The sequence below is a fragment of the Parus major genome, chromosome 3 (genome assembly GCF_001522545.3).
Source record: "Parus major isolate Abel chromosome 3, Parus_major1.1, whole genome shotgun sequence".
NCBI classification, from domain to species: Eukaryota; Metazoa; Chordata; class Aves; order Passeriformes; family Paridae; genus Parus; species Parus major.
In genome coordinates, this window is record NC_031770.1 from 110797204 (window position 1) to 110814125 (window position 16922).

The 16922-nt window shown below is 41.6% G+C and overlaps 1 protein-coding gene across 2 annotated transcripts in view; it reads right to left on the minus strand.

Annotated features, from left to right (window-relative positions):
• Nucleotides 1-16922, minus strand: part of MSRA (methionine sulfoxide reductase A) — a 234326-nt gene that overhangs the window by 169078 nt on the left and 48326 nt on the right. The gene's annotated exons all lie outside the window — the stretch shown is intronic.

Consider the following 16922-nt stretch of genomic DNA (forward strand, 5'->3'; position numbering starts at 1 on the left):
CCTGGCCTTGGACACTTCCAGGGATCCAGGGGCAGCCCCAGCTTCTCTGGGAAAACCATTCCAGTGTCTCTAATGGAAAGTTCTGGACTGGAGCTCACCAGAAGTAAATGAACTCTGCAAGGGGAGATGTGAAGGCACAAAAATAAATCACCAGGGGACAAATAGATCATTGATTTCACCACTGCCAGAAACAACTGCAAAGAGAAAAAGGAACATTAAAAAGTTAGAAGTGGAAAGTTATCCCAATTTCCTAAAAAAAGGCAGGGGGTTGGCAGTGGGACTGACAGATTCTGAGATGTCACAGTTGAACAACTTACTGGGGACTGAAAAGGAACAAAATAAAAAAGATGAGCCTGGAGAGAGGTTACAGGAGTCCCATCTTCTCCCCTGCTCCCTCTTCATCCAGTCCAGATGTTTTATAGGAATTTCACTAAGAGAAATACATTAAAAGATAAGGGAAGTGTAAGAAAAGATTCTCATGATGAAGTGAGGAGGAGGAAAATTTTATTTATTGACTTTAAATTTGGGCTAAGGAAGCATCACTTTCAACCACAGCACTTCCAGGCACTAACAAGGATCAATAATGACAAAATGACACTTTGATTACAGCTAACCGAGAGGAAAAGAAATTTGACACAGTTCATGGTAGCAGGAAAAAATAGGGACTGGAAAAATGCCAAGCAATTTAATTTAGAGCTTGATTAGGCCACCTTCCCCTTACACCCTTCCACAAGAAGCAAAGCAAGATAAGGGGCAAAGCACTCCTTGAACTGGAAGAAGGGGACATGATTTATTTTCAAATTCTGGGAGATTTCCAAATCTGAAATAGGCTGTCAGCTTGTTGATAAGTTATAGAACATGACAAGCAATATTTAGTTTAGGAAATGTTCTCCAAAATTCCTCCTCCTTTAATCTCCTTCCCTCCTTTTCACTAATCCTTCCTCACCCCCACCCCAGGCATGAAAGGGTTGTAAGGAGGTTTTTAGGGCCATCACTTCAGCTTTCAGCCAAAAGAGTGGCTCAACAGCAGTTCAAGGCATTCTCAGAGGCCTCCAAGTGTTTTGAATTTGCTTCTGTTTAGGGTTTTCTTTAAAAAAAAAACCTCAATTGATTGTTTGTTTATCACCTCAAGCACATTCAGTGAGCGCTGAACAATCTCTCCTCATGCAGGAGATAAAGGGAAAACAACTGGAAAACTCTTACTCATCCTGTTCCTCTCCAAGAGACCAGGAACAGGCACAAAACCTTTGGAAAGACACACTGCCAGATGGAAGACAGCAAGTGGCCAGAAACACGGAGTTCAATTATTTGCTGCATTGTTCTCCAGTGTTAATTCAGAATTTGGGAGAGCTGCTCAGTGGCTCTGGGCCAAAATAACCACCATCAACAAAAATAACCATCAGCAAAAATCCCACCCTGCTGTGGGAGGAATTCAAAGGAGGCAAGGGGCTCACACTGTTGGTGCCTATATTTATAAATGCATATTTAATGTAATAAAAGAAGAAAAAAAAAATTTTAAAAAGCAAGGAAGTTACTGAGTTACCCTGAACATTTGATTTCCAATTCTTAAATACACTTAAATACAGCTGATGTTATTTTAGAGGCCTGAGGTCTCTGAGAAACCTGCACAAAAATGAACAAGAGTCTGAGATTTAGAGTGATGTTGTGGTTATTACAGTTCACTGAACACATGTGGAATTCTACATTCCCAGGAAAAGAAGAAAAAGCCACTAGAAAGAGGGAAGGCTTATTGCAGAAAAGTGGCACAAAGAGACACCATTAAAAACACCAGTTTAATCAAGCTCAAGAATCACAGAAACATGGAATGGTTTGGGCTGGAAGGGACCTTAAATTTCATCCAGTCCCACCCCCTGCCCTGGACAGGGACACATTCCACTCTCCCAAATTGCTCCAAGCCCCATCCAGCCTGGCCTTGGACACTTCCAGGGATCCAGGGACAGCCACAGCTTCTGTGGTTAATCTGTGCCAGGGCCTCAGTACCCTCCCAGGGAACAATTCCTTCCCAAAATCCAATCAAAGTATCTCCTCTTTTAGTTTAATGAAGATGACCATGAATGGAAAGTCCTGTTTAGAAAGGAAAGAGTCATAAAGCTGACATATAAAATGGAAAATGGGGCCACCCAGACTGATTAATTAGCACCAATGCATTGCATTCATTTATTAACAGTTTTTCCTCTATTAAACCCAGTAGAATATTTTTCATAGCCATCAAATGGAATCCATCATCCTTGCCAAGGAAAAGTCCACAGGTAGAGAGTCAGGACTGATGAAAAAGGAGGGAACAGGATGGACAGATCGTGGAGTAAATTAATCTACTGGGAATGGAGAGGGCTCCAATTATCACAATTATCACAAATAAATCCCATTGCCACCAGCCTGGGAACAAAAGGAGGTAGGCGAAGAAATCCCTCCAACCTCTCCTCACACTCTCCAGGAAGAATGCTGCACCAGGAATTGTTTGTGCCCTGAGCCCTCATCATCTGTGACAGATCCACCAGAGCCCAGGTCAGGGGGAAAGCTCCAAACCAGAGCCATTAATATTTGTGCTTGATTAGTGGTTTTGATGTTCAAATCAGTACTAAATGTTAACGACTTAATCAGCAACGGAAAGAGATATAATTTGAATTAGTGCTAGATCTTGACAAGGAAACAAATTTAATACAGGGAAATGAAGTGAGTAAAGAAGTCACAGTTGTTACAACAGAGGACATTAGGTGTGGGAACTCTAAAGATGCTAAAGTCAGACTTGTAAGATTTGATTTTTGCCCTGAAGTGTCTCACAAGTTTCCTGAACTGGGACAGGCAAATCACTCCAGTTAAACATTTGTAGTTGGTGGAAAGCAGGGGGCAAAACTTGCAAGAGAAGCCCAACTCAGAAACGAAAATCATTGAGCAGCAAAGGCAAGGCCTGACCCTGTGAAACTGAACCAAACCACTGCTCCAGTCCAACTGAACTCTGTTATAGGACACATAAAATCACATCATGGAATGGTTTGCAGTGGGAGGCACCTTTAAAATCATCCAGTTCCACCCCCTGCCATGGGCAGGGACACCTTCCACCATCCCAGGCTGATCCAAGCCCTGTCCAGCCTGGCCTTGGACACTTCCAGGGATCCAGGGGCAGCCACAGCTTCTCTGGGCACCCTGTGCCAGGACCTCCCCACCCTCACATCCAGGAATTCCTTCCCAATATCCCATCCATCCCTGCCCTCTGGCACTGGGAAGCCATTCCCTGTGTCCTGTCCCTCCATCCCTTGTCCCCAGTCCCTCTCCAGCTCTCCTGGAGCCCCTTTAGGCCCTGCAAGGGGCTCTGAGCTCTCCCTGGATCCTTCTCTTCTCCAGGTGAGCACCCCCAGCTCTCCCAGCCTGGCTCCATATAATTGATGTACAAAACAAACTCCAGCCAAACCCATTTATATCATTACAAATCTCCAGACAGTAATTAGTGACGGAGAAAAACGCTCACCACAGGTACCACTCTGCATTATTTTATAGTGAGTGACACATTAATGCCTGAGCTCCCCTGGGTGAAGGACAAGAAGAACAAAGGAGCTCCCAGGGGTCACAGTCACCCTCGTTAGTGCTGCCCTGGACTTGGGAATCCTGCAGTAGAGCCAATCCCAAAACATTCCTGTAGAAAGCTGGGCTGATATTCCAGCAGGATAAAAAACCCTGGAATCTGCTCTATTTCTGCTTCAGCAGCACTTGCTGTGCAAGAATGTGCTCAGGAACTGGGATTTAACAGTCCTGCAAATTACTCACACAGGAAGGTCTTGGTCAGGTGTAACATCCACCAGGAAAAGGGGAGACACAGGAGGAATACTTTTGCAGAAGGTCAGTGTTTGCTGACCAAACTTCAGTCTCAAGTAGCAGAATATTAGAAATCACTCCTAGAAACCACAATCATTCATTGTGAGGAAAATATGGAAACAAAACCCAGGGATTTTCCATCAGGAGCTCAGTGGTAGCAGCAGTGTCCATGCACTAATAATTGAGCTTGACCATTGCTCACAGTGGCTTCATTTCACATTCCCTACAAAACTTCCATTGCTCAAAGAAAATTTTTGTGTTTCAATGTCTCTATCCAATTTTCAGAGAATTTTTTTCCCATTTCAACGTCTCCATCTATTCAGTTTTTATAAATGCTACACAACTTTAATTCAGCTTCTTCTCGGGAAATATTTTGGGAAAATAAAGGAATATTTACCCATATTCAAAATAAAAATATTTTAAAAATATTTAATTTGAGTGTTCAAATTGCCCCCACCCCCCCTATTTTAAAGCAGGAACTTGGCTGTAAACCTTGGTTTGCTCAGTGTTAAGTATTCATTTGGATTTCCCAGTCTGGAATTCAAAGCAGAAGCCTCAAAGCTCATTGCTCTCTTCAATCAATCTAAAAGCTGTCAAAATCTGCTGCTCTGGAGACAGGCTGGGAGAGCTGGGGGTGTCCAGCCTGGAGAAGATGCACTGGACTTTGTTATTAATTACCACTGACATTACACATAATTTGCATTTATTCCCTCACATGTGTCAATATCCCACATTAAACCCCAGAAATTCCCATCTCAACAGCCTGACTTGGAAGATTTTTAAACAAATAAAATTTATTGCAGAAAATAAAAAACAATCTTCAGGTTTGAGCTGATGAAAATTCCTGCTTTAATAAGGACTATTAATTAAGCCCAAACACATATCTTTCGAATTAAGCTATGCCATGATTCTAATTAATTTTATGGTAATAATTTGCTATGACATCATTGGAGTTTCTCTCCATTATTTTTCCAAAGGAAAAGAACAAACAGTAGCATTTCCCAGGGCTTTGGTGAAGGTTGTTGTCTTATGGTTTGTTTCATTTTGGTTTTAATTTGTAAAAAAAGGTTCAATTCTTTGTACACTGTAAATCAAATTAAGGCCTGCCTGGGGACTCATCAGCCCAAGCATCTAATGAAGAAAATACATCAGGGCTGATGCAAATTTATTGGCTGATTTCTGCACAAAGGAAACAACAAAACAGCCAAGAAGAACCACATATTAATGAGGAAGCAGATGATATTTAATTAAATAAATATCCTCGGCACTGCTCCAAGGAATGGCGTTACAGGGGCGTTGGACAGCCAAATTTTGAAGCAGGTTACTGAGATTTAAACTACATTGGGTTTCTTTCTACTTACAGAGCAGATGAACAGTTCCTAGAAATCAGCCAAATAAAAGCACAATAACAGCACAGGTTCTCAGCTGATGTTTAATTGCTTCCTTGAAAAGAAAAATCCTATTTTTGTTAACGCCACATTGATACTTACTGAAAGTACTTTCATTCTTTCCATGAAAATAATTCATCAGCTTAATTATTCTATTACTAATGCAATCTGAAATAATACACTGAGAATAGGTTAGAGAATTTTAAGAATTCCTTATTTGGATAAGAGTGAAGGAGGGCTTTGAGGAAGAGGTGTCCTTTGAAGTGTTTTAGGAACAGCACAGCAATTTAACCCTGACAAAGAGATGGAGATGAGGGAGAGATGATTCATTTCACCTGAGTGTGGCTGAGACACACTCAACAAAGCTTCCTTGAACTGAACCTATGCAATAGAAGGGGTTGGAACTGGATGATCTCTCAGGTCTCTCCCAACCCAAACCATTCCAGGATTCCATGAAATTGAAATTATATTGGTCTCCGTATCTATTTTGGTCTTGGACCCTCAACAGGAAAAAGCTGTAACAGTATCAAGGTATCCATAACAAAACAAAACATTTGGTACCTTTTGTTCATATGGAGTGTGTTTATATTTACTGGTGAGTTTTTGCTGTGGTTTTATTTTAATTAGTGAGATGAGGAGAGGGAATGAGGTTTTTGTGGATGACTAAAATGGTTGATTCTCCTAGAGGACACTGGGGTTTAATCATGGACTTCAACTTAATCCTGCTTTAGTCTAAAAGTAAGAACATGATGCAATCTCTACCGATTTTTGACCTGTTCCCATTTGGGATCTCAAATCCCTTCCAGACATCAAACACCATTAAAGGAGTCTCCAGTAAAGGCTGAGCAGTTCTAGAGTCACTTGTGCCCGTTTTGGCAGCCAAAAAACAACACCTTTAGTGCAATTGCAGGGAATTCTCTAAAATATGTCAGGTTTACCCACACTTTTTAATACATGCATCGTGTGATGTCTCCCAATTTTCCATCTCTCCATTTTCTCTCCCTTTTCATCCCATATCCATTTAGCAAAGGACAAAAATCCACTTTTTATGCTGATAAGCAAACTTTTGATTATTACTTTCATCCCTTACATGTTCATTAGCAAATAGAAACCCAGACAAACATAAAGCATTCCATAATCTGCAAACAGCCTGTGGTTCAATTCCATCCAGGATTTCATTACCCTCAACAAATGGGAGCTGTTAAAAAGTCTGAGCAGAAAAATCATACAGAACTAATATCTATATATCTGTAATATCTATCAGGGTGTTTCTATCACTTCCATTAAATTATGTAATGGTCTCTTCTTCACCATAATTCCAACAACATTTTTTTTTTTTCCCCTGGACTGTTATCAAGCTTTGAAAATTTAGCTGACAGGTTTGTCAGCAAAGCAGTGACAAGTTTGAATCTTCCCCAAATCACTCTAATAAACCACAGCTGTACTTTGAACTAAAACATCCCATTATCCCTCTTTTTGCAAGATTCATGTTGATTAGTCCTCAACTAAAGGAGAGTGAACGCCTCTTGAACATGTTTTACAGCGAAGAAACAGGCTGTGTGTGCGCATGGGAGATAAAAGGAACGTTCATCTCGGGAAAGTTATCAATAAACTATCTAAAAAAAATGCAAATTCTAGCTTTCATTATTATTAATCACTGATTTGGGCCCTCTCTCTTGCTGGGAGCTGAGCAATCTGGCTCCAAGCCAGCAAAGCACTTAAGCATTTTCTTATCTTGCTGCATTGAAGTCGGTATCACCATTCACACGCTCGAAGTTAAGCGTGTGTAAAACAGAATGTTCAGCCTCGCTCCAGCCTGAGCGCCCCGGAACAGCGCAGTTAATGGAATATGGAAATGGGAGAATCAAATCCTAGGCCAGGATGTTCTACAGATTGAAATAATGCTCATTTTTAAATAGCTCTATTCCTCCAAGATCTGCTCCATTTCCTCGGGTTGACGGTGTCCGACAGAGGAGAACGATGGGAGGATTACAATTCAAATATTATCTTATCCTATTTATCCCTGTATCCTATAAAACTGTAATTGCTGGGGACTTGAGCCATGCCTAGTGGAGCTCTGGCTGAAATCAGAGTTGCAGCAGGGCTGAAACTCTCCCCATGTGCTTTTTCCATGAATGTTGGGAGACTTCAGGACGTTCAAGCTTTTGAAAACCTCCATTAAAGAGCTTTTATGAACTCCTGTTGCAGTTTCCATAGAAACAGCTGATCATAATTTCGGGGAGAATATAAAACCTTTTCCAACACGTTTGATGGTAATTTTCTCCAAATGACCTCCAGGTAATTAATGTGATGGTTTGACCCCTGCTTTAACATTATTTTCTAAGAAACAAGCTGCAATGCTCCATTAAAACCCTGAATGCATTGTTCATACCAGGCAAAAAAGATGTTGGAAGTTTGGGATCTACTCAGGCAGGGATTGTGCGTGTGGCCAGTTCATGTTTCTGGTTCTTTTAAGACGTTTCTGTGATCTTGGGGAAGATCACATTGATGTGATAACCTCTGTGCCTTTGCAGAATTCACAGCCAGAAACCTTGACTTGAAACCAAATAAAACCAAAGTTGTCCATCCGTCTAAATCCCGCTGGGAATCTGTGATGTCCAAACTTCAGGATTTACTGCACGATTTGCACATAACATAAAAGACTTTGTAGTGATCACCCTCTATCAGAGCAGCGCTGCTTTTCTGGAAATGCTCCTGCAGCACCAAGAGAAATCATTATTCAGAATTTTACTTTATTTTCTCAAGATGAAAATCAAATAAAGTCAAAAATATTTTACTTTTTCAAGAATTATTTAGGATTTGATTCTGACAGTGGTATTAGACATTCACAATTTTGGAAAAGTCATCAAATCATGGAATGGTTTGGATTGGAAGGGACCTTAAAGTTCATCTAATTCCAACCCCCTACCATGAGCATGGACACCTTCCACTGTCCCTGGCTGCTCCAAACCCTGTCCAACCTGGCTTTGAACCCTTGAACCTTTTTATTGTTCCAAATATTTCAGTTCTCTCTTTTTCTTTTTTTTAATTCTGTAAGAAAATGTAGAAATGTAAGAAAAACCTGCCACTTTTCAGAGATCTCATTCCTAGTTATGCACTCCCATACTTTGTCATCACGTTACACAGAACAGCACCTTTGCTCAAAAATGAGTAAATCAAAAAAACTCAAAGGAAAAAGTAAAAGACTCAAATGAAAGGACGCTGCTTTCTGTATAAAAGTTTTGCAGTATTCTCCAAATGGAATTATTTGTATATGGAATCATAAAATCATAGAACCCCTGGAAAAGTCCTCTCATACCATGGAGTTCAATCAATATGATCATCAATACACGAAAACTACCAGCTAATCAAAAGTATCCCGACAAATAAATCCACCAGAGTGTGTCCTCAAACAATCTGGGCTATTTTGTGCATTTATTTAGAGATCTCTGCTGAGGTACAAAATAGACACCACTGTTTATGGGAGTGTTAAATCGTGCAGAGCAGAAATCTGTGTCTGACTCAGATCCTTAAATTGTTCAGCTCACGTGGACGTTTTATTTTCCATTGGGTTCTGTTACCATTGGAAACGCGGCTGCTCTCGTGGACAGAAATTTAAAATACAGTTCTGATTATTTGCCATGGATCTCAGACACCTTCTAGCTAGCACAGAAGGAATTCTGACATTCCTCACATGGATGATTTGTTTGCTGCTCACTCCAAGTAATGGGAATTTCCTGCATTACCTCCCTGGATCATCTCTTTCCACAACCTGAGACAACGTAACTCTATTTATAATGAATAAAAAGGCATTCGTATAACAAGAGCTATTCCAGTTCACTTTTGGGTGGAAAAGGAAGAGCATTTATTTCAATTTATTCCAATGGTTTTTCCACAGTTCTCAGGATCTGACCAAAGTTTCAGAGTATTCCAACAGGTTCTTCAGGCTCCAGGGTGGAAACCAAAGGTTTTGCCTGACATTGTGTGACCCATGGGCAATGATAAAGGAGTTGAATTCCTCCAGAGCTTCTCCCTCACACAGGAGACTTCAGAGTTGTATTTCCACAAACAAGGAAGAAACCCCTTCCTTTTCTTCTTGGACTCTGCATAACCTTGTAAATGTGCATTTAACCTCATCACTTAGTGGGAAGGAACAACCTAATTTTAGTTATGCAAAGATACCCTCACTGCCATCTTCAATCTCTTTTTCTGCCATCTGAATAGCCTCTAGTTTATTCACTTCTCTTCCCTCACTATTCTTTTTTATTGTGATTATTATTTTTATATTACTCTTTCCTGAAACTTTACACACCAGAAAAGTCATTACCTCAAGTGTGATGCTCCAGTATTTATTGCTGCAGGACACTGATTGCTGGCTTGGCTGTCCAAAGTCACCACTGTCCTCCCCTGAGGGCTCAAGAGCTGCTCTTTTTCCCTTGAAAAACTGCAGTGGGTGCAAAAGTCCTGTGATGTGATCCTGCTACAGATTCTGTTCTGATTCAAAATTTTACTGTTAACAAACTTTTTTTATAAATGTCTTTCTCGAGGGGGAGGAAAATCATGGAATGAATGGTTTGGGCGGGAAGGGGCCTTAAAGATCATCCTGTCCCACCCCCTGCCATGGGCAGGGACACCTCCCACTATCCCAGGTTGTTCCCAGCCCTGTCCAACCTGGCCTTGGACACTGCCAGGGATCCAGGGACAGCCACAGCTTCTCTGGGAATTTCATCCCAGCCACACCCTCACAGGGAACAATTCCCTCTCAATATCCCATCCATCCCTGCCCTCTGGCAGTGGGAAGCCATTCCCTGTGTCCTGTCCCTCCATCCCTTGTCCCCAGTCCCTCTCCAGCTCTCCTTGAGTCCCTTCAGGCACTGGAAGCTCATTCTTTTTAATCTTGATTTATTATCTTCAGTTCTCTAAAGAACATTTCCTCACCTTGTTAGTCTCTAAAATGCAAGAGGAAAACTACATTTCCACTCCACCAGAATTTGTTCCATTTCTGGCACACTTTGATCAGCTCCAGCTTCCTGAGAAAGAAACCTGACACATAAAATTGAGCTTTATATCCCCAAGTGATCCTTAACACTGTTCGGGATTTCCAGTAGAAATGCAAAGTGCTGAATCTACTGCTCTGTTGTTAAATGAGTGGAAAAATTCCCTTCTTGGTTGATTGTGGTCCCTCAGCTTCCCTCAGCTTATTTATTGAGGGGAAACACTTTGAATCCTATTGAAACTTCTACTGAAATTTTATTCTGCAAAATTCAGTGTATTGGTTGATTACATACAGAGCCAAGCCAGTTTGATTGTGCTATTTTTATAGGAGTGTCCAAAATAGAACACAGCACTCAAACCAGGCAAGTAGGACAGAATAATGACCTTATTCGAGGTGTTTGACATTTTTAATAGGATCACATTGCTTCTCTCTGAAATTCCTCAGCTCTTGCAACTGTGAATTCCAAACCTGCAAAATCCCACTATCATTTTGCAAGACAATTTTGAGCACTTTATGTATTTTCTACACACCTCAAACAGGTTTATTTGCACTTCAGCTGTCATTTCGCCACTCTGTATAGCTTTAACACCTCAATCCCTTTTTTCCTGCTTGCTTCAAGGTTCCTAAAATTTATCTGCAAATTCTCATGAGCACACACACTGAAAATTGTGAGATAGAAAAACTGTGATTAGATCATCCAGTGATAATCTCATCTACCATCAAACTGTGGTTTCAGTGGATTAAGAACAACTCAAAACCTCAGTTTAGGACACCTGCAGTGTCCTATGGAAATGGGATGTTTGGGTTCACTTCCCTGCTAGAGTCAATGTTTATTTATTACTTTTTAAGTGAAAAAAGGTCATGGAATAATTAAATTGGAAAATACCTCTGAGATCATTGAGTTTAACAACTAAAGGTCAAAGGCATCACCTAAAAAAATATGTTTTGTTCACTGCTTGGTGATCAAGGGGATTCCTAAGAAAACATAGGAAGATCATTTAAAATCCTGTTAGGCAGCAGCAAACTGCATTTCTCACATCTGCTGAGAGCATCCCTGACCCAAAACCCTTGGGTAAAGTTCAGCTTCTTCCTGCTTTATGTTTTCCCAGAGGTGTCCCAAGTAGATGTGGTTGGGTTTAAACCAGAGAACTTGTTTTACCCCGTTTCCTTCGTTCAACAGGAAAGTTCTGGATTATGTCATAGAGTCATAGGAAGTTTTGGGCTGGAAGGGACCTTGAAGCTCATCCAGTTCCCTCTCTTGCCATGGGCAGGGACACCTTCCACTGGACCAGGTTGCTCCAAGTCCCATCCATAACTTGTTCAGATTTGTTACTGAGACAGAGGAGCTGATGGGTTGTGCAGATCCATTTCCACCTCGTTGTTTGTACCCCCAGCAATCCCCGCAGGGGAAGCATTCCTTGCCCAGGAGCAGGACAGGGACATCCCCACATGTCACTGCAGGGCCAAGAGCCACCAACAGTGGAAAAAACTGCAGTTAAACACCCCTAAATTCAGGTGTCCAACCCCTAAGGTGCAGCTTTATCTCAGCAGCTGTTCAGATTTTTGGCAATTCTTTCCCCACCTATTTCCCACCTACTCCTGTAGGGATCGAGTTGATATTATGCTGTTACTGCTCATTATTACTCATAATCACTTCAGAAAGAGGTTTGTAAAGTGTCCAATTTCCATTTATTCTTGAGAGCTCCATACTTAACTCCCTTTTGTCTTCCTAAAGACATTCACCATAGTTTACAGGTAAAAATAAGAGGGATGCTGATACAAATTCTTATTATTATCCAATCATTTTCCAAAGAGGAAATTCCGATTTGCTGGCACTCCTCAAATAATAATTCAGCACACAAATCTTATTTTGCTCAGAGAACAGGTCCTACACAAACACATTTATCCTGTTGTCAGCTGTTTGCAGTCGCCTCCTAATCCTCTCCAGCACTTCTGTTTTCCTAAAGAATATTAAAATACTCAATCACATTTTAAAAATGAGATGATAGAAACAACATAATTAAAAAAAATAATAATAATGTGGTAGATTTGGCAGTATCACCTTAAGGCCACCCTAGGACTGGGACACACCGAGCCAGTTACTACATATACATATATATTTAGATATATATAATGAATCACAGAATGGTTTAGCTTAGAAAAGAGCTAAAACATCACCTAATTCCAATCCCCTGCCATGGGCAGGGACTCCTTCCACTATCCCAGGTTGCTCCAAGCCCTGTCCAACCTGGCCTTGGACACCTCCAGGGATCCAGGGGCAGCCACAGCTTCTCTGGGCTTATATAAATATATATACAAATAGATATATATTCACACACATAAAGAGATAAAGCCCATCTCTCTAACAAAAACAAGTTGAAAAATGAGAGAAAATTACATTTTTTGATGGTAGGTTCCAGAGTTCATTTGGTAAGACCATGAGGAACACGATTACTTCACATTTCTTACATTCTTGGATATGATGTAATGTATCCACACATTAATTGGAATTTTGGTCACAATTAGCATGTAATAAATTCCTGATTAGTTGTACTCATTTAGAGCACTTTAATTGGTTTGTTTCCATTGATAAAATGTAATGTGGTTTAAACTCTGTAATTTAGAGATTGTAGTTAGTAATCATTGATTGGCTCATCAATAGCATTGTCACAAGTGTGGGAGGGCTGCCTTAATTGTGGCTGAAACTCCCATTTCTCAGGAAACAAGTGATGTAACAATTTTCCCTCTGGCTGTGTTAGCACTTCATTTGCTGCTTTTATTAAGTGCTGTGGTTTCTAAGATGAGTTTGCGTTCTGTCCCTTTTTTTTTTTTTGTGAAAACCTTGAAATGTCTCACAGCTCAACTCTTGTCATTAATTTCTTGTAAACTTGTAGCTCCAGTGCTCAGAGGAAATATTTACCACGCGTTCACTGCAGTGAAATGAAAAGTTCACTCAGCACAGACTGGAAAAGTGGCAGCCCTCTAATCACAAATTCTGTTCTGCTCTGAAAGGTTATGTAGGGTTTTCAGGATTCTTCATTGGATTATGACTCTAAAAATTACACTTAGTCATATTTTAAAAATACATCTATTTAATACCTCTCTCTCTACTTCTACTCTGAGTTCCTTTTGCAATTTCCAAGTAAAAATCATTTTACACTGTGAATTTACACTCCTCCATTTATTAAGTTTGTTTTTCTCTCTGATTGCAATGGAACTGAAATCTTGCTTAACATTAACTTCAATTATTTGAGGTCTATGTCATTTCAAGACATTCTTATACAACTATTTCAAAGTGTTATTCACCTAATTCTGAGAGAGATCATAAATCATACCATTATGGAATGGTTTTGGGTTGGAAGGGAGCTCAAAGCTCATCTTCTTCCAACCTGGCACCTTCCCTAACTCAGGTTGATCCAGCCTGGCCTTGGACAATTCCAGGGATCCAGGAACAGCCACAGCTTCTCTGGGCACCCTGTGCCAGGGCCTCAGCACCCTCCCAGGGTGCAATTCCTTCCCAATATCCCATCCATCCCTGCCCTCTGGCAGTGGGGAGCCATTCCCTGTGTCCTGTCCCTCCATCCCTTGTCCCCAGTCCCTCTCCAGCTCTCCTGGAGCCCCTTTAGGCCCTGGAAGGCCACAGTGAGGTCATCCCTGAGCCTCCTCTCCTCACATTTCTTAGTAAACAAATGCAGTGACAATACACTGAGCTTTTGAGGTTGTACCAAAATCCCAGCAAGAAATCCCCACCACGGCTGGAAAATGTCTGATCCAAACTTCCAAATTACTTTGCAGGCCCGAGGCATAACAGACACCCAAACCCTGCTGAGTTATTTCAATTTTTCCCTTGACTCCCACGTCAGACAGCCCAGAACTCATCCCCAAGCTCTGACTTAAACCCAAAGAATATTTTAAATGTTCCTTAAACCACCACAGTAAATTTTCAGGCACTGAGTCTAATGCTTTGGCCTCACGGCCATAACATAGGCCAAGACAGCTTAGAAATTTCAAAATAAATATTCCCCAATGCTGGAAATGTTTCCAGTGGGAGACCACGGGGTTGTATCATTTCATCTGGCTGCCAAGGAGGTTTTGGGAGTCACATAGCAAGGCAAGGGCTGAAGTGGGCTTTATTCATTCCAGGTCATCAGGAGATTCCCATCAAGGTTCTCATCTCAGTATTCCATATAAATTTCAGAACATTTATGCTGGATCTGGCCAAAACCACACCTGGGTTCCTTTCTTTGATGTTTGCTTTCTTTCTTTCTTTTCTTTGATGGTTTCTTGCTTTAGATGTTTCCCAGTACAAGAGCACAAGGACATCATGGAACTTCTTCACAGATCTCTCATTCACAGCTGCACTAAAGGCATCTCCTGGAAGTTGTAGTTACTGTTTAACAGCTTTTTTCTGATTTTTCTGATTTTTCTGATTTTTCTGATTTTTCTGATTTTTCTTCTTTGAATTTTTCTAACTCCTGGCATTCCCAGCAGCCTTTGCCAATGAGCTCCACAGACTGCATGAGCCACTGAACCAAGAGATTCCCAGCTTTCCAAAAACATAAACAGTGTTTTCTTGGAGTAAGAAGACACCTCCAAAACAGCAGCTGTCCTAACTGCCATTTAAAGAATAACCAAGGAATTTGATTTCAATTTAGGGGTGTTTCAGATGCAATTAACTGTAATTACCCTGTTCCTCTGCGGCTGAGGCAGCTCTATTAAAGTCATGTCCAAGTGCTCAGCCTTTCAAATTAGCAAGGTAAAAACACTCCAGTAAGAACTTTCTGCACAGAATGTGTCATCCAGCAAACTCATGATTTGTTGTGGTACAAATCCTCGCTAAATGCTTGATTTGGATGTCTTGTGCTTCTCACCAAACACTTGGCCACTCAGAAAGAACAGGGCCAACTCACATTCCTGTAAATAGAAATTTTGTGTCTCACCATGCACAGCTTGTGCTCTCTTCTTGCTGCTCTCATTTGTCCCAGTGAACCCAAATGGATCTTGACCCTCTGCAAACTCCAGGTCAATTGTTTATAAAGAATCAGTGAAAACAATTTTTCTTTCTTTCCACCCACAAAGCAGAGACAAGTTACAGCAATGTGCCTGTGACTAATATTTAAAACTCCCATCTTACAAAAAACATTTAAAGGTTAGGACGCTCAGAGAATGCAAAATGAAAGATTTTCAAACTAAGGGAACAATGTGGAAAATTGTAAACAACAAAAACACAAAGGCGCTTGCCCTACAAAATAGATGATAATACAGATGGATCTTTAGAGGAGCCCAAACAGGTACTGTGCTTTGAATTATGCAAAGAACTCATAAGAAATTGTTGTATTTTCAAAATACAAACATGTTGAGTGAAGCAGAAGCTGTCAGAATGCATTAAATAGACACCAATTTTGAGATGTCTTTGAGAAGTTCACAAAGAATGACACCCAGCCTGAACCAGGTGACATTTTATCTGTGTGCCCAGGTGGGCAAGAGGGCAATAATGGCACTGGGCTGTGCCAGCTCTGGGGTGGCAGCAGGAGCAGGGCAGTGCCTGTCCCCTGTGCTGGCACTGCTGGGACACCTCCAGTGCTGGGGACAGCTCTGGGACCCTCCTGACAAGAGAGACCTGGAGGGGCTGGAGCGTGTCCAGGGCAGGGAACAGAGCTGGGGAAGGGTCTGGAGCACCAGGAGAGGCTGAGGGAGCTGGGAAAGGGGCTCAGCCTGGAGAAAAGGAGGCTCAGGGGGCCCTTCTGGCTCTGCACAATCCCTGGCAGGAGGGGACAGCCGGGGGTGTCGGGCTCTGCTCCCAGGGAACAGGGACAGGAGGAGAGGACAAACCTCAAACTGCACCAAGGGAGGTTTAGGTTGGGCACCAGGAGGGATTTCTTCATGGAAAAGGTGGTCAGGCAATGGAAGGGGCTGCCCAGGGAGGTTTGGAGTCCCCATCCCTGGAGGTGTCCATGACTGGACGTGGCACTCAGAGCTCTGGGCTGGTGATAAGGTGGGGATCGGTCACAGGCTGCCCTTGGTGGTCTCAGAGCTCTTTTTCAGCCTCAATAAATCTGTGAACAGTTTGTTCAGCAACACCAGCTCTGCCTTAGCTCTCAACTCACCAAACATTTCAGCAGAATATATTTATTTATTTCTGTGTTTCTCGTAACTGGAACGATGGCACTCCAGAACTGCACAGAATTACATCACACAGTTCCCGTGGGTGACATCCCTTCCCCCTCCTGTGCCACTTGATTCTTGACTGAGCTACAGCACTGAAAAATTAGACTTCATTTCAGTATGCTAATAGCAATCTATCCAAAACAATGTAATCAAGGCCTCATGTGCTCCTATAATTTCATTCTTGACATAAGTCTGACAGCTATTTATTGTTAGAGTGAACTGTGGGGAGGGGAAGAGAAAAATTCCTGTAATTTCCCCTCCCCCCAACCAACACAACAGCTTTGCAGTTTGAAGCAGGATCTTTGTGAACCACACAAAATGGAAATAATCAGGGGGTTTACATATGTCTTGTCTTAAGCAATCAAGGCCCAGAGTTAACGGAGAGGCACATTCAGATGCGCCAATTCCCAAAATGGCCACCTCTGATGAGCCAGCTGTGAGCTTCAATTGTCACATTATAATTTAGGCAAGGAGGAGGAGGAGGAGGAGGGGGGAAGAGAAAGGCATCCAGCTCAACACTGGATGAACATAATTATTCA